Genomic DNA, 18,839 nt, shown 5'->3' with positions numbered 1-18,839 from the left:
ATAACACTGGAATGAAATTACTGTGAAAATCCCCTTGTCGCCATACCCCGGTGCCTGTTCAGGTACACTGAGGGAGAATGTAGCATTTCCAATGCACCTAACTTGTGCCTCTTTCAAACTGTGGGAGGAAACTGGAGCTCCGAGGAAACCCACGCAGAAACGGGGAGAACGTCCAGACTGCACAGAAAATATCATAGGACTAATCATAGAACCCTACAGTGCAGAAAGAGGCCCTTCGGCCCATCGAGTCTACAGCGACCACAATCCCACCCAGGCCGTACCCCCATATCCCTACAAATTTTACCTGCTAATCCCTCTAATTTACGCATCTCAGGACACTAAGGGGCAATGTTAGCGTGGCCAATCAACCTAACCAGCACATCTTTGGACTGTGGGAGGAAACCAGAGCACCCGGAGGAAACCCACACAGACACGAGGAGAATGTGCAAACTCCACACAGTGACCAGTGCTGGGAATCGAACCCAGGTCCTTGGAGCCGTGACGCAGCAGTGATAACCACTGTGCTACCGTGCCGCCCTTGGACAGTAGCCCAAGCTAGGATAAGGCAGCACAGGGACAGACCCTTCAAGCCACCATGCATGTGCCCAAATGCTTTTTTTTTCCCCTCTGTTCGCCTCCTACATGTGTTTTTCAAGGTATACACTGAACATTGTTAACACGCCTGTTTTCACCATCTCCACTGGCAGTGTGTTCCAGACACCCACCACCCTCATAGAAATAGAGATCAGAGAAACCCTACATTGTAGAAGCAGGCCATTTGACCCATTGAGTCCGCAATGACAACAAACTCACCCAGGCCTTATTCCCATAACCCCACATATTAGCCTCGTTAATCTTTCTAACCTACACATCCCGGGACACTAAGGGGCAATTTAGCATGGCCAATCCACCTAACTTGCACATCTTTCGAACGTGGGAGGAAACCGAAGCACCCGGAGGAAACTCACGCAGACACGGGGAGAATGTGCAAACGTTTGAATGAACCCAGATCTCTGGCGCTCTGTGGCAGCGGTGCTAACCACTGTGCCACTCTGCTGCCCAAGGTGTGAAAAACATCCCTCACACACTTCCCCTAAATTTACCACCTCTCAACTTGAATCTGTGCCTTCTTGTAGTCACCACTGCCACCCTGGGAAAAAGCTTCTAACTATCCACCCTGTCGATGCCTCTCATACTTTTGTAGACTTCCATCAGGCCGCCCCTCAGTCTCCTTCCTACCCATGAAAGCAATCCGAGTTTATCCAATTTCTCCTCATACCTAAAACCCTCGAGACCGGGCAGCATCCTGGTAAACCTGATAAGTAGGCCCGTGCTTTCTCTTTAGCTGTTGAATTGGGTGGGGTCACACGTGCACGTGTGAGAGAAAGGATGGATAATTCAGAGACCTGTCAGGAATCTACTGATGGAGTATTTGCCTGTGGGCCTGTTGTCCAGAGTAAACTCCATCTGGGTTACATTTCCCACCCAGAGGAGCTTTCGCTGGCTATCTAACCCTGTGTCCCAGGGTTTACCCGAGAATTCTTGAGCAGGAGATTAATATTTTTTCCAGGGCAATGGCAGATGAGCCGAGGTCATCCGGGGTCACCTCTGCAACACAACTCCTACATTTTTTATTAACCAAAACAGTCCTTTGGGTTTGGAGGTTATGCCATCACATGAGATTGTTTGGGGATTGGGCGAGGGGGTGGGGAAGAGCATTCAGTAGAACCCTTTCCAGCGGTCGATTATGCTCAATATAATGACATGACCCATGACCTATTTGTAAGAAAGCCAGGGTCATTGTAAGCTCTGCGCCTGTCAGGAATCTCGAGCTCGCTAGAAATTTCCGTTTGGCAAACAATTTCTTTTCTGATTCACTGACACTAAAGACATTGTTTCATGGCACTGAGTGGATCCAGTCAGCTGTACTTTAAACATATTTTCACTGTGAAATATGCCTTGCGGAGAATCTCAAGACGGCACGCTGTAAACCCAGTTCCATAAGGGAAGCAAAGACAACACAGCGCATGTGTTGGGGGAAAGGCTATCGAATGGACAAGAGCAGAAAGGCACGTTTAACAGTGCCAGCATGTTCGGTTAACCTTCAGTTTAACAGCTGGGCACCCCTTTCTCCTCCGCTTGCCACCCTCCTCCCCTCCCCCCCTCTCCCCACCCCAACCTTCCTTCTCCTCTCGGACCATTCAAAGGCTCATTATCTGATGTGCGCCACAGATAAGACTCAAGTGGCCTATTGTGAGAGGACCGAGCTCCAGTGAGTCATTTCCTCTGAAAAAATCAGATTGCTTTCTTCAGTCTCTACATCACATCGAGCACAAGTTATCCACTTCCCTCATTACGCGCGTCGGAATCTTAGCACCTCACTATCGGCCACTTTGTTTTGGTTGGATTTTCTTTGCTGTACGAGCGGTATCAGTTTTGATTTTTGCAAAAAAAAAGGCGAGGCGAGAGAAGGGACGGGTGTAATTTCAGCACTGGCCCCTCCGGTGGGCTTGGAGATTCACACCAAAAACACAGATAGACAACCGCGAGGAGTCACTGACTTTTGCGAGCATTGCTGCTGCCCTCCCCTGCACGGAGGGACTGACTGCTGGAGCCAGGTTTCTCCCAATCTATCAAACCTTATCAGCTTGTTTGACAGTTCAGAAGCGAAGCTGCGGGGTGATCTATGGATAGTTTGGCCGCTGGAGACTCGAGGCAGTTTTACGCACCACCTCCCCCCCCCTTCCCCCCTCCACCCCCTGAGTTTTAGGATGGGCAGTATTAAAGGTTGGATGGGCAACGTGGCCAGCAGAGGTGCTTGGTTAGATACAGTTTCTTAAACCTTCAAGAGTGCACTTCTGCCAGAATGTTTAGTGCCATTTAAAGAAGTGAAGCAGAAGGAGCTACACTGAATAGGTTGCCATGTACATATATACATAGAACGAGAAAATATCACAATGACTACATTTCAGAAAGCACTTCCCTGACCTTCACTGCAAAGTCAGCACGTCCTAAGGCCTTGTCAGGCACTTTATAAATAATATTTCTTTAGCATCAAAGATTCAAGGGCAATTGAGTTTCAATTGGATAATAGTTTTAAGCCCATGGCTTGCGTATGATATTATCTGTGGGTATGCCCTTAATGTCACATTTACATAGCCTGCGACCCAGGCGTTACACTGAACAAGATGTAAGAAGTAGGCTTCCATTCAGTCTCCATTTGCCGTATTGGTCTGTAAGATTGCAAGCTAATTGCAGGTGAGTAAGGCCGTTCAGCCCATTAAATATCACCCACAGGTAAGATCCTGCTGTCCCGCCCAGCACAGCATCCAGCTTACTCTGAAACAATTGCAGAGTTTCCACTCAATGTCCCTATCTTGGAATGCATTGGTCACTCTGTACTAATATGGGAGGAGGGTGGGATTAGACCATTGATTTGGATGATCAGCCATGATCATAATAAGAACATAAGAACATAAGAATTAGGAGCAGGAGTAGGCCATCTAGCCCTTCGAGCCTGCCCCGCCATTCAATAAGATCATGGCTGATCTGAAGTGGATCAGTTCCACTTTCCCACTTTCTCCCCATAACCCTTAATTCCCTTGTCTGTCAAAAACCTATCTACCCGTGTCTTAAATATATTTAGCGAGGCAGCCTCCACCACTTCAACGGGCAGAGAATTCCAGAGATTCACCACCCTTTGAGTGAAGAAGTTCCTCCTCACCTCCGTTCTAAACTGCTCCCCCTTATCTCGAGGCTGTGCCCTCTAGTCCAGCTGTCCTTCCTGAGTGGGAAGAATCTCTCTACCTCTATCCTATCCATCCCTTTCATTATCTTATACGTCTCTATAAGATCCCGCCTCATCCTTCTAAACTTCAACGAGTACAGACCCAGTCTATTTAGTCTCTCTTCATAGTCCAACCGCCTCATCTCCGGTATCAGCCTAGTGAACCTCCTCTGCACTCCCTCCAAGGCCAAAATATCCTTGCGCAAGTGCGGCGACCAAAACTGCACACAATACTCCAGCTGCGGCCTCACCAGTACCCTGTACAGTTGCAGCGAGACCTCCCTGCTTTTATATTCTATCCCCCTCGCTATAAAGGCCAGCATCCCATTTGCCTTCTTGATCACCTGCTGCACCTGCAGACTGGGATTTTGTGACTCATGCACAAGGACCCCCAGGTCCCTCTGCACCGTAGCATGCTGCAGCTTTTCGCCTTTTAAATAATAATCCCTCCTACTATTATTCCTGCCAAAGTGGATAACCTCACACTTGCTAACATTGTACTCCATCTGCCAGGTCCCTCGCCCACTCGCTCAGCCCATCCTGATCCAGATAATGAATGGTGGAGCAGGCTCGAAGGGCGAAAAGGCCTATTCCTGCTCCTATTTTCTAAGTTCCAATGTTTCTAAGTTCTGGAATATCCTCCCTAAACCTTCACACCTCTCTAACTCCCTCTACTTTGCTACACGTTATATCGAAGCTGATAAGACCCTATAAGAAAGAAAGTAGAGCACTAAAGGGTAATTTTTAAAGTAGAGAATTGTTTTCAGCTCATGCAGGGAGGCAATGGTGTAGTGGTATTGTCACTGGGCTAGTCATGCAAGAACCCAAGGTAATGCTCTGGGGAGCTGAGTTCAAATCCCACCAGGGCAGATGTGGAATTGTAACCCTTACAGCATTTAGGTCAGCACTTGAAATATCAAAGCTCGCCAGGTTCTGGATTAATTACTGGAAAATGGAATGGCGAATACATAGGTGCTTGATGGTTAGCACAAACACAATGGGCCAAAGGCAGCTCCGATCAGGGAGGAGGGGTGGGGGAGAGATCATGAGACCTCTGTGGTGGTGGGAGGAGGAGATTCACTGCTGTTCTGATCGGGCATCCTTTAAACATGGCTCTCTGCTGTCAGGGCTTTGAGGGTGCATTAAGGCCCTACATGATGGTGTGATACACACCCATGTGAATGTTCTTGGCAGAGTATTGAAAGATCTGAATAGAAAACTGACCTGTTCTCTGGTATTCTCATTTGGAAACAACACTCTGCCATTTTTGGTACGATTTTTCCCAAACCTGTTTCACTCCCCTGCATGTTCTTCCTTTTCAGGTAACAATCCAATTTCCTCTTTGAATCCTTCAATTGAATCTGCCTCCACTACACTCTCAAGCAATCTATCCCAGCTCCTAACCATTCTCTGTGTGAGTCTGTCTCCACCACACTCTCATACAGTACATTCCAGATCCTAACCACTCGCTGTGTGAATCTGTCTCCACCATACTCTCAGACAGTGCATTCCAGATCCAATCCACTCACTGTGTGAATCTGTCTCCGCCACACTCTCAGAGATTGCATTCCAGATCCTAACCACTCGCTGTGTGAATCTGTCTCCACCACACTCTCAGACAGTGCATTCCAGATCCAATCCACTCACTGTGTGAATCTGTCTCCACCACACTCTCAGAGATTGCATTCCAGATCCTAACCACTCACTGTGTGAATCTGCCTCCACCACACTCTCAGACAGTGCATTCAAGATCCTAACGACTCACTGGGTGAATATGTCTCCACCACACTCTCAGAGAGTGCATTCCAGATCCTAACGACTCACTGTGTGAATCTGCCTCCACCACACTCTCAGACAGTGCATTCAAGATCCTAACCACACACTGTGTGAATCTGCCTCCACCACACTCTCAGACAGTGCATTCCAGATCCTAACCACTCACTGTGTGAATCTGTCTCCACCACACTCTCAGACAGTGCATTCCAGACCCTAACCACTCACTGTGTGAATCTGTCTCCACCACACTCTCAGACAGTGCATTCCAGATCCTAATGACTTGCTGGGTGAATATGTCTCCACCACACTCTCAGACAGTGCATTCCAGATCCTAACCACTCACTGTGTGAAGAAGTTTCTCCTCATGTCTCCATTGCTTTTTTTTTGCCAATTACCTCAAATCTGTACCCTCTGGTTCCCTATCCTTTTTTCTAGTGAAAGTAGTTAGTTACTATCTACTCTCTCCAAACTCCTCATGATTTTTGAGTCGATAGAGTGGTGAGAACGTGGAATGTATTCAGGGAGTTTTTGTGGCTAATGGCATATAGAGGGAAACTAGATAATCGAAAGCAAGCACAAAGATAAGGATATATTAGTTTTGGTTAGCTTATTTATTAGTGTCACAAGTGGGCTTATAGTAACACTGCAATGAACTTACTGTGAAAATCCCCTCGGCACCACACTCTGCCGCCTGTTCGGGTACACTGAGGGAGAATTTAGCACGGCCAGTGCATGCCATAGAATCTCTGCAACGCAGAAGGAGGCCAGTCAGCCCATCAACATTGCATTGACAACAATCCCACCCAGGCCCTAACTTTGTAAGTCCACGTATTTATCCCATTAATCCCCTGACACTGAGGGGCAATTTGGCATGGCCAACCCGCCTAACCCGCACATTTCTGGGCTGTGGGAGGAAACCGGAGCACCCGGAGGAAACCCACGCAGACACGGGGAGAATGTGCAAACTCCACACAGACAGTGACCCGAGGTCGCAGTTGAACTCTGGCGCTGTGAGGCAACAGTGTGAACCACTCTGTCACCATGCCACCTTGATAAAAGAGGGTAATAACTTCAAAAGCAACACCAATCCTAGTCTTATTTGCACGATTTACTGTGAGTTTCGCTCACAAATAGGGGGCCAATAATCTTTTTTGAACAAGAATTTCCAATGAATGCAAACTACATTTTTGTTTTGTACTGTAGCCAGCGCTAAGCCTCAAAGGTTAACACAGGGGAAAATGACAGTTTGCTGCGAACATGATCCGACTGTTTTCAAAAAGAATAAGTGAACTGTTCTACAGAGTGGATAGTCAGGATGTTTTCTTGGCTAGCAATTGTCGTGGTTGTCAGGTTAAATCATAGGGCCAGGCCTGGATTAGATAGAGACAGGCTTATCATGAGCCGGGGAAACAGCACCACAGGACTGATAGCTCTGACATGGGGCCTTGTTTGAAAGCAATGACTCACTTCAGGGGAGCCCCAGATCCTTGGCCCTGTCCGCTGTCCTCTAAACCAAGCTATTAGCAGTCTGAGGCTGGGGTTGCGTGCCTCACGCTGATTACTCCAGTCGATGGGACGGGACAGTGGTGGGGGCTTGGGGGAGGGGGTAGGGTGAAGGGTGGACATTCTTTGCTAATAGACATTCATCATCATTTATCAGTGGTTAGGCCGCTTTCCCTCAGTGAAAGCGACTTGAATGGACCTTGGTTATTAGTTGATTTAATTTTTTTTTTTAGCCAAGGTTGTTAGCAGAAAGTCCGTTGACTCTGAGGGGCTTTATTGTCGAGTGAAGAATTAATTGTTGGCATCGCTTCGACCCACTTTTGTCGGTTGCTCCTATGCGCCTTCATGAGTCAGGGGGCTGAACTGCTATGGTGTCACTCAGCATTCTTTCCTCCTTAGGAGCTAAGCGCTTTGGAATGCTCTCTGCAGAAACCCGAAATGAGAGCGTTGTGTTCAGAGCCGCGGATTCAGCAAAGCACAACCTTCCCGTTACGCCGCGGCGACGAACACGTTTAGTTTAGCGAGGGCAGGGAAAGAGGGTGTTCGATTTATCCCCGGCCCCAGAAGAAAAAGAAAAATCAAACTATTAATTTTATTCGGGTTGTGGGGCCTGTCAAAGGGTCTTCCTTTCCTTTGGGATGACTGTGGGTGTGTCTGCTTATCCCTTCAAGCTGGGCTTTCCATGTCAGCAAGGATTTTGAACGAAGGAAAATAAGTGAAGCACTTGGTGATGGTACAGGGAGAGGTGGGTGGCAGGGTGTGGGGAGGGGCGATATACTCAGTCCACTTAAAGAAATAAGATCCTTTGACAAGAAACCTAAACGAAGCAATCATGCTTCTAAAGATAGGTGCAATTCGATGGTCCCTTCCAGGCAAAATAGACAATTGCTCCCCAGACAACTAATCCCCTGTTTCTTTAGCCTAGACCCTGCCTTGCTGTCCAGAGTGTAATGGCTCCTAGTAATTGTAAATGGTCTTTTCTATGGTACTGTACCCCTGTCTCTGGGGCTTTCAATTAGTGTACCAGACAGAAGATAGACCGCCACACAGTTTCATGAATACCCTTTTAGATGGAGCCATGACAATACATGGCACTGTTATGAAAGGAAATAAAGACTGAATGTGCTGCTCTGCAAATTCATTGATCAAATTCAGCCCCTTTAATCATGCGAATGTCACGTGTTGCAGTTGTCCGAATTCAGCTGTGTGCTTTTTCAAAATTGTAAGATAAAGGGATTAAGATGTGAGCCACCACTGACAATCCGAAATCTTCCTTCTCTCCCAATGCTTAAATCAGCTCTTCTATTTAACAAAAAAGCAAATTCCACGAGCTAATCATTTTCAAATTAACAACAAATTGCCGTTCAGTCAGCCCCTCTTGTGTGGCATATTGGATAATAATTACTAGCTGACACAGAACTGTTCTCTTGTTTCAGTGTCACTCTTTGTACCACAGTCCAAGCTGGTGCTTTGCAGACTAGCATTCCTGGCCCTTCACAACTTTAGGAGTAGGCTAATGAGTGTGCATTGGGATAGGAAAAGTACCTGTCCTTGCAGCTGGTTTCAGAGATTTTTAATCATTCGTGGGACATGGGTGTCGCTGGCTGGCCAGCATTTCTTACCCATCTCAAGTTGCCCGAGGACAATTGCAAGCCAACCACATTGCTGCGACTCTGGAGTCACTTGTAGGCCAGGCCAGGTAAGGACAGCAGATTCCCTTCCCTAAAAGGCAGCACGGTGGCACAGTGGTTAGCTCTGTTTCCTCACAGCGCCAGGGACCCGGGTTCAATTCCAGCCTCGGGTCACAGTCTCTGTGGAGTTTGCACATTCTGCCTGGGTTTCCTCCGGGTGCTCCGGTTTCCTCCCATGGTTCAAAGGTGTGTGAGTTAGGTTGATTGGCCATGCTAAATTGCCCCTCAGTGTCAGAGGGGTTAGTAGAGTATATATGTGGGATTGTGGTCAGTGCAGACTCGATGGGCCATTGGCCTCCTTCTGTATTGTAGGGATTCTATGATTCTAGTGAACAGAAGTGTTATTCTGTCAATTAACAATGGTGTCATGATCATCAGTAGATTCTAATATTGTAGATTTTTAAAACTGAATTCAGAATCTAGCAACTGCCCTGGTGGGATTTGAACCCCGATCCCCAGAAGATTAGCTGAGTTTCTGGATTAATAGTCTAGCGATAATACCACTAGGCCGACACAACGTGAATGTGTCAGTGTTTACAAGTGATGACTGGAAGTGTTGTCAGTGCTTATAGATGGCCACTGTGAACGTGTCCGTAGACTCAAATGTTTTTGGGGAATGCGTTGGGATCACTGGGAATACTGTCTGTGTTTGTTTGATTTTGCTGGGAGCACATCCCTGATTGTGGTGAAAGAAAGGGAAGACGGGACAAATAAAAAGATGTTCCCGGATGGATAAGCCCAGCCAAGAGGAACATCGAAACTTTGTTTGGTAATGATAGGGTCCAAAAAAATAAACAAACTCAATACTGGAATGAGTTTGCAGTGGCTGGAAAACATTCCTGCTGAGTGGAAACCCAGGACTGAAGTGTTATTAACATAGTAATAGCTGCAAGCAGGAGAGCACCTTTGGTCTACCTAGCCCACCTATCCACAATATCCCCACTGGTGTATTGATAATAATGCTGAACCCAATTTGCTGGGAAGAACTTGCCTAGTTCATTCTTTAAGCTCAGTATCATTTCAATCCACCACAGGTATTGCTAATCTATTGTAAATACACACTATTCTAGGTTAAAAAAGGCTTCTCCCACATTTCAGATGTATTTTTATTGTCCTTAACGTGTAAATATAACTCTCCGTGCTTTCATTCTGTGTGTGGCAGAGATGTTCACTTGGATCCAATTTGATAGAACAAAAGAACAAAGAACAAAGAACAACCCAGCACGGGAAACAGGCCCTTCGGCCCAACGAGCCCGTGCCGCCGCATCACCCTACACCTATTCTACCCTGCATGTCTACGAATGGAACCCCTAACTTAGCCAGATTCAGGGGAGAATAGTGTCAATTTGGTAAAACCAATCAGCCTAAGAGCACATCTTTGGGGTGTGGGAGGAAACCGGAGCGCCCGGAGGAAACCCACGCAATCACAGGGAGAATGCGCAAACTCCCACAGGCACAGGCCCAAATCCATGTATCTGCACAGCTAGCAGTGCTAGTCATCGAGCTGTTGCGGCGCCCGTCTACCGGTCCAGGATCAAGCACACACACCGACACGAAGTACTAGGCCACTCCTGGAACCTCCAAGAGCAGCCCACGCACGACCCACCGTGTGCATGCCCCTCGTTTGACACGAGGTGGACCTCCACCTGCAGAATAAAAAGACAAAAATGTTAATCTTACAAGCCTGCTTTTCCGGTGTCTCCCGAGGTTCTAACCTTATTTAATAGCCTTCATCCTTTTCTAGTGCATCCCCTTCCTCACTTAACCTTCCCAAGAGGGAAACCTCAGAATGGCCACTCTTTCCTCTCTTAGACACCGCTTCCAATAACTTAATACCCTCTTCGAACTAGGGAGACTGAAACTGCAGTCAATACTCCAGGCAAGGGGCAGGACTTTTCTGGCTTACCCCAAAGTCGGAAAATCCCACCCAAGGTCAATGGACTTTTGCATGGTACTCCCCTCTGCCCCCATCACTCTTTCCCCGCAACCCCCCCCCCCCTCCCCGCCCTCTATGATTCTTGTAGCAGATGGGAAGATGCCCCTCCAAGGCCTCACCAAGATCAAATGCAGTTTAAAATAATTTTGATGAATTTATCAGTTATGTTCCTTGTTCGCCGTCCCAACACTCTGTTTGATTTTGTTCTTTAACAGCCTGAGGCTCAGTGGGCTGAATGGTCTGTTTCTGCACTGTTGTGTTGTTATGATTCTCTAATGTGCGCAGTTTTGGTCTCCTTATCTGAGGAAGGATAGAACATTACAGCACAGTACAGGCCCTTCGGCCCTCAATGTTGTGCCGAGCTATGTCCAATTCCAAGACCAAGCTATCCCACTCCCTATAATTCTGGCCTGCTCCATATGCCCATCTAACAACCGCTTGAAAGTTCCTAAAGTGTCCGACTCCACTATCACAGCAGGCAGTCTATTCCACACCCCAACCATTCTCTGAGTAAAGAATCTACCTTGGACATCCCTCCTATATCTCCCACCATGAACCTTATAGTTATGCCCCCTAGTAACAGCTACATCCACCCGAGGGAATGTCCACTCTATCAATTTCTCTCATCATCTTATAAACCTCTATTAAGTCGCCTCTCAACCTCCTCCGCTCCAAAGAGAAAAGTCCCAGCTCTCTCAAACTTTCCTCAAAAGATCTACCCTCCAAACCAGGCAACGCCCTAGTAAATTGCTCCTGCACTCTCTCCAATGTTTCCACATCCTTCTTACAGTGAGGTGACCAGAACTGAACACAATATTCCAAATGTGGTCTCACCAACATCCGATATAGTTGCAGCTTAACCCCACAGCTCTTAAACTCAAATCCCCTGTTAATAAACACTAACACACTGTAAGCCTTCTTCACAGCTCGATCCACTTGAGTGGCAACCTTCAGAGATCTGTGGATATGAACCCTAAGATCTCTCTGTTCCTCCACATTCCTCAGAACCTTGTCATTGACCTTGTAATCCGCATTCAAGTTCGTCCTACCAAAAACCTCACACTTATCAGGGTTAAACATCATCTGCCACTTTTCGGCCCAGCTTTGCATCCTATCAATGTCTCTGTAGTCTACAAGAACCCTACACCTCATCCACTGCTCCACCAATCTTGGTGTCATCAGCAAATTTACTAACCCACCCTTAAGCTCCCTCTTCTAAGTCATTGATAAAAATCACAAATAGCAGAGGACCCAGCACTGATGCCTATGGTACACCACTGGTAACTGGCCTCCAGTCTGAAAATTTTCCCTCCACCACCACTCTCTGTCTTCTATGAGATACAGTAAAAAGTCTGACAACACCAGGTTTTAGTCCAACCTATTTATTTGATAATATTCTCACAAGCTTTCGAGGGGTTACCCTCTTCGTCAGGTGAATGGAGAGTTCTGGCCTCAGACAGAGCATATAAAGCACAGACAGTTTAGAGATTACTGATTAAAATGCGAATCCTTACACCTAACCTGCTGTTCAAGACCTGAAGTGGCTGATAATGTGAGTGGTAGGAGCACTGATCACAGTTTAAAGAGATGTGTATTGTCTCCAGACAGTACAGTAAGTGAGGTTTTGCAAACCCAGGCAAGTCACGGGGGTTACAGATATCGTGACAGACACCTCCAGACCCTGAAAGATGCCCTCGTAAGAACAGGATATGGTGCTTGACTCATAGATCGGCAGTTTCGATGCGCCACAGCGAAAAACCGCACCGATCTCCTCAGAAGACAAACACGGGACACAGTGGACAGAGTTCCCTTCGTCGTCCAGTACTTCCCCGGAGCGGAGAAGCTACGACATCTTCTCCGGAGTCTTCAACATATCATTGATGAAGACGAACATCTCACCAGGGCCATCCCCACACCCCCACTTCTTGCTTTCAGACAACCACACAACCTCAAACAGACCATTGTTCGCAGCAAACTACCCAGCCTTCAGGAGAACAGTGACCACAATACCACACAACCCTGTCACAGCAACCTCTGCAAGACATGCCGGATCATCGACATGGATACCATCATCACACGTGAGAATACCATCCACCAGGTACATGGTAAATACTCTTGCAACTCGGCCAACATTGTCTACCTGATACGTTGCAAGAAAGGATGTCCCGAAGCATGGTACATTGGGGAGACCATGCAGACGCTACGACAACGGATGAATGAACATCGCTCGACAGTCACCAGGCAAGACTGTTCCCTTCCTGTTGGCGAACACTTCAGTGGTCACGGGCATTCAGCCTCTGACCTTCGGGTAAGCATTCTCCAAGGCGGCCTTCACAACACACGACAGCGCAGAGTCGCTGAGCAGAGACTGATAGCCAAGTTCCGCACACATGAGGACGGTCTCAACAGGGATCTTGGGTTCATGTCGCACTATCTGTAACCCCCGTGACTTGCCTGGGTTTGCAAAACCTCACTTACTGTACTGCCTGGAGACAATACACATCTCTTTAAACTGTGATCAGTGCTCCTACCACTCACATTATCAGCCACTTCAGGTCTTGAACAGCAGGTTAGGTGTAAGGATTCGCATTTTAATCAGTAATCTCTAAACTGTCTGTGCTTTATATGCTCTGTCTGAGGCCAGAACTCTCCATTCACCTGACGAAGAGGGTAACCCCTCGAAAGCTTGTGAGAATATTATCAAATAAATAGGTTGGACTAAAACCTGGTGTTGTCAGACTTTTTACTGTGTTTACACCAGTCCAACGCCGGCATACCCACATCATGACTTCTATGAGATAGCCAGTTCCTTATCCAATCGGCCAAATTTCCTTCTATCCCACACATCCTTATCTTTTTCATGATCCTACCATGGGGAACCTTATCAAATGCCTTACTAAAATCCATATATACGACATCAACTGCTCTACCTCCATCCACACACCTGGTTACCTCCTCAAAAAATTCACACTTGTGAGGCAGGATTTACCCCTCACGAAACCGTGCTGACTATCCCGAATTAAACTGCATCTTTCAAAATGGTCATAAATCCTATCTCTCAGGACCCTTTCCATTAACTTACCAACTACCAGGTTCATTCCTATTTCCTTTCTTGAACAGAGGAACAACATTCGCCACCCTCCAGTCCTCTGGCACTATCCCCGTAGACAGTGAGGACCCAAAGATGAAAGCTAAAGGCTCTGCAATCTCATCCCTTGCCTCCCAAAGTTTCCTAGGATTATCCCATCTGGCCCAGGGGACTTATCCACCTTCAGGTCTTTCAAAATTGCTAATACATCTTCCCTCAGAACATCTATGTCCTCCATTCTATCAGCCTGTATCACGCACTCATCCTCAAAAACATGGCCCCTCTCCTTAGTGAACACTGAAGAAAAGGATTCATTCATTGCCTCAGCTTGTTCTTGTTATAGAAGGAGTGCAGAGAACGTTTACCAGATTGATTCCTGGGATGGCAGGTCTGATTTATGAGAAGGATTGAATCATTGGGATTATATTCACTGGAGTTCATAAGAATGAAGGGGGGAGTCTCATAAAAGAACTCTAATATGACTAGGCAGGGTAAAAAGCATTCTTTCTGGTTGCACCACTGCTTGGCATGGCTCCTGCTCTGTCCAAGACCACAGGAAACTACAAAAGGGTCATGAAGGAAACCCAGTACAAGACTCAAGCCAGCCTCCCACCCATTAATTCTGCCCACACTTCCCACTGCCTCGGAAAAGCAGTCAGCATACTTAAGGACCCCAGACACCCCAAACATACTCTCTTCCACTTCCTTCCGTCGGGTAAAAGATACTAAAGTCTGAGATCATGTACCAACCGACTCAAAAACAGCTTCTTCCCTGCTGTCACCAGACTTTTCAATGGGCCTACCTTGCATTTAGTTGATCTTTCTCTACACCCTGGCTATAACTGTAACACCTTACCTTCTCCTTTCCTTCTCTATGAACAGTATGCCTTGTCCATATAGCATGCAAGGAACAATACTTTTCACTGTACACTAATGCATGTGACAATAATAAATCAAATCAAACCAAATCAAATTATACCGATCACAGATGAACACCGAGCCTTGTTGCACTCACCGGCTACCAGCCAAATAGATATCTGTGTCATGTACTGCCAACCAACTTTTTGCCAATTCATTTTCAAACATTTCCATCTATCACACGGGTCTAGACATGTTTTGTTATTCATTCATGTAAGATGGGCATCACTGACAGGACTAGCATTTGTTGGTTATGGGGAGAGGGCGGGAATGTGGAACTGAGCCACAACAGATCAGCCATGATCTTATTGAATGGCGGGACAGGCTCGAAGGGCTAGATGGCCTACTCCTATTTCTTATGTTCTTATGTTATCCTGAATTCCCCTTAAACTAAGCGGCTTGCTAGGCCATTTCAGAGGGCAGTTACAAGTCAACCGCATTGCTATGAGTATGGAGTCAAATGTAGGCCAGACCAGATAAGGATGATTTCCTTCTCCTGTTATGACTGGGTGAGGAGGAATGGACTGGCTCCCATTTATTCAGCCCCCTCAATTGGTGGCACCAATGGTATATTTCAATTTCTTTTCCACGTAAATGCCTTTTCCTGTTCAAATGGAATTATTTTTTCATAAGGAGCCAATCAAAACATTTTTTTTTAACTGAGGGGGTATATAAGAATCAACCTCACTTATTAGCAGATTATCACGCTGTGCAGAATCAGATTGTTAATTGTAACCCAGCTAGATAATACCTTTCCTTCATGAATTGACTCTGTCATCTCCTCAAAGAACCTAATAAATAAATCAAAGGTCATCACCCACTCCGAGAACCATTTGTGGATTAGGTTACTTGCTGTCAAGACATTCCCTTGCATTTCCTCTCGAAAAATGTTCATATTCCCAACTCCAGAAGTATGGTGCGCAAGTCAATAACTTAATGGCACCTCCAGTCCTTATCTGAGGATGGGAATTACACTTTTGCTATTCCATAATCATTCAGGATTTGGCATAAGTCAAGAGAACTTTGAGAAATACTTACAAGAAGCTCCATAGTCATTTAAACCAATTGCAGCAGAGTGAATGATGCCAGAATTAGGAGTCTTATCGAGCGAGAGAGTCAATGATCTTTCGGCTGCAGATTTAATCATTTTTCAACCCAGCTGCCACTGCAATTCTGTGAACGCAGTCGGCTCGGGGCACTGAGTACAAGAGTTGGCAAATCATGTTGCAGCTATATAAAACCTTGGTTGGGCTGCATTTGGAATATTGCGGCAGTTCTGGTCTAATGAGTTGCGAAGAATGTGGGATGAGATCATTGAAACTTGCAGAATACAGAAAGGCCTGGGTAGAGTGGACGTGGGAAAAATGTTCCAACGGTTGGAGAGACTGTGATCCGAGTGCACAGCCTCAGAGTGACGGGATGACCCATACGAACTGGGATGCGGAGGAATTCCTTCAGCCAGAGGGCGGTGAATCGATGGAATTCATTACCACCTATGGCTGTGGAGGCCAGATCGTTGAGTACATTTAAGGCAGAGATAGATAAGGTCTTGATTGATAAGGGAATCAAAGGGAAAAGGCAGGAGAATGGGGTTAAGAACGTATCAGCCATGATTGAACTGGCTGGGTCAAATGGCCTAATTCTGCTCCTAGGTCTCATGTTCTTATAACTTAACACTGAGGCAAAGCAGGACAGATTAGGACAGGTGACAATAGGATAGTTTTTTTTTCATAGGATGTGGACATTACTGGCTGGGTCTGCATTTATTACCCTTGAGGGGGCATTTAAGGGCCAACCACATTGCTGTGGATCTGTAATCACATGTGGACTAGATTTCCTTCCCTAAAGTACATTATTGAACTGGGTTGATTTCTACAACGGTTTCATGGTTATTATGAGACTTTTGATTTCACCATCTGCCATGGTGGGATTCGAACCCGGGTTGCCAGGGCATTACCCTGGGTCTCTGGATTACTCGCCCAGTGATAATACAACTATGCCACCGTCTCACCATGGAACAAGATTTTTAAGGAGTGCGCTAACTGAAGTTGCAAGAAATGAAGAGATTTGGGAATGTCAATTTCATCAAGTAATTCAATCACTACGTTGCAGAAGGAGGCCATTTGGCCCATTGAGTCAGCACTGAATCTTACCCAGGCCCTATCTCCATAATTCCACATATTTATTACGCTAACCTCCCAAACCGACACATCTTTGGACACTAAGGGCAATTTAGCATGGCCAATGCACCAAGCCTGCACACATTCAGCACTAAGGGGCAATTTAGCATGGCCAACCCACTTAACCTGTGCATCATCGGAAACTAAGGGGTGATATTGCATGGCCAGTCCACCTAAAATAATTTGCATTAATACAACACTTTTAATGTACTAAAACACACCAGGCTGCTTCACAGAAACATAATTAAACTCAATTAACAAAAAGAGGGGATGAATGTGCCTTCTTCGTGCAAGTGCTGTGGGAAAAATGCCAAGCATCTTTTTATTCTGTGTAGCCTCAAAGGAAGCAGAACATTTATCTCTGCACAAGAGGCCTGTTTTGCAAAAAGCAAGAAAAATGTGCATTGCTGCAGCAATTTACACAACTACTGGATATCTCAGAGACCCCTGCAGCCAGAATGGAGACCTTTTTGAAGTGTAGTTATTGTTGTCATATAGGAAACTCAGCAACTAATTTGCATTTAGCAAATTCCCACAAACTGAAACCAAACGGATAATCTGTTTGTTTTTAATTTGTTGAATGAAGGTTAAGTATTGGCCAGTTCCCGGAAAGGAAAATTAGTCTGGACCAGTATTTTTATTTCCCAGATTTTGCTGGTGTTTCTTCTCAAGGTATACAAGTTCCAATTCAGACCAGGAATCTTCTTTCCAAATTTTTACTTTTTTTTCCTTCTAGGGTTTATATTTCACTTTTTTAAAGATTTTAAATATATTTGTTGTCAGAAACTGGATGAAATGAGCAAGGTCAGCATCATTGCCACATACCTAGTTGCTTTGAGGGTATTTCATAGTATCATAGATTCCCTACAGTGCAGAAGGAGGCCATTTGGCCCACTGAGCCTGCATTGACAACAATCCTAGCCAGGGCCTATTCCGTAACCCCATGTATTTACCCTGCTCTGACCCTAAGGGGCAATTTTGGATGGCCAACCCACCTAACCCACACATCTTTGGACTGTGGGAGGAAAACAGAGCACCCAGAGGAAATCCAGGCAGAAATGTGGGGACAATATGCAAACTCCACATAAATAGTCACCCAAGGCTGGAATTGAATCTGTGTCCCTGGTGCTGTGAGGCAGAGACGCTAACCACTGTGCCACCCCTAATTAGAACCAACAATACTGTGTAGTCACTGGAGTTACTCAGGAATATCAGAAATAGGAGCAGGAATATTCCAAACGCTCACTCAAGCCTTGAACATTATTCTGTAAGATCATGGCTGAACTTGAATTTTAATTCCATTTCTCCATTCTCCCTCTCTACTCTCTTAATGTCCAAAACTCTTACTGATCTCAATCTCAATCTTGAATGCATTTGATTTGATTTGATTTATTATTGTCACATGTATTAGTATACAATGAAAAGTATTGTTTCTTGATTGCTATACAGGAAAAGCACACCGTTCATAGATTACATGGAGAAAAGGAAAGGAGAAGGTGCAGAATGTAGTGTTACAGTCATCGTTAGAATGGAGAGAAAGATCAGTTTAACATATGGTAGGTCCATTCAAAAGTCTGATGGCAGCAGGGAAGGAGCTGCTCTTGAGATTTTGTATCTTTTTCCTGATGGAAGAAGTTAGAAGAAAGAATGTCCGGTGTGTATGGGGTCCTTGATTATGTTGGTTGCTTTCCCAAGGCAGATGGAGCCATTGGATTGGAGGCTGGTTTGTGTGATGGACTGGGCTGCATTCACAACCTTTTGGTGTTTCTTGCAGTCTTGGGCAGAGCAGGAGCCATACCAAGCTGTGATACAACCAGAAAGGATGCTTCCTATGGGGCATCTGTAAAAATGGTGAGCGTCGTAGCGGGCATAGAAACTAGAAACAGGAGAAGGCCATTCAGCCCTTCGAGCTTGCTCTGCCATTCATTTTGATCATGGCTGATCATCGAATTCAATATCC

Source organism: Carcharhinus amblyrhynchos, chromosome 5, assembly GCF_965287045.1.
Source record: "Carcharhinus amblyrhynchos chromosome 5, sCarAmb.v2.hapA, whole genome shotgun sequence".
NCBI classification, from domain to species: domain Eukaryota; kingdom Metazoa; phylum Chordata; class Chondrichthyes; order Carcharhiniformes; family Carcharhinidae; genus Carcharhinus; species Carcharhinus amblyrhynchos.
Note: the sequence above shows the minus strand (reverse complement) of the source record.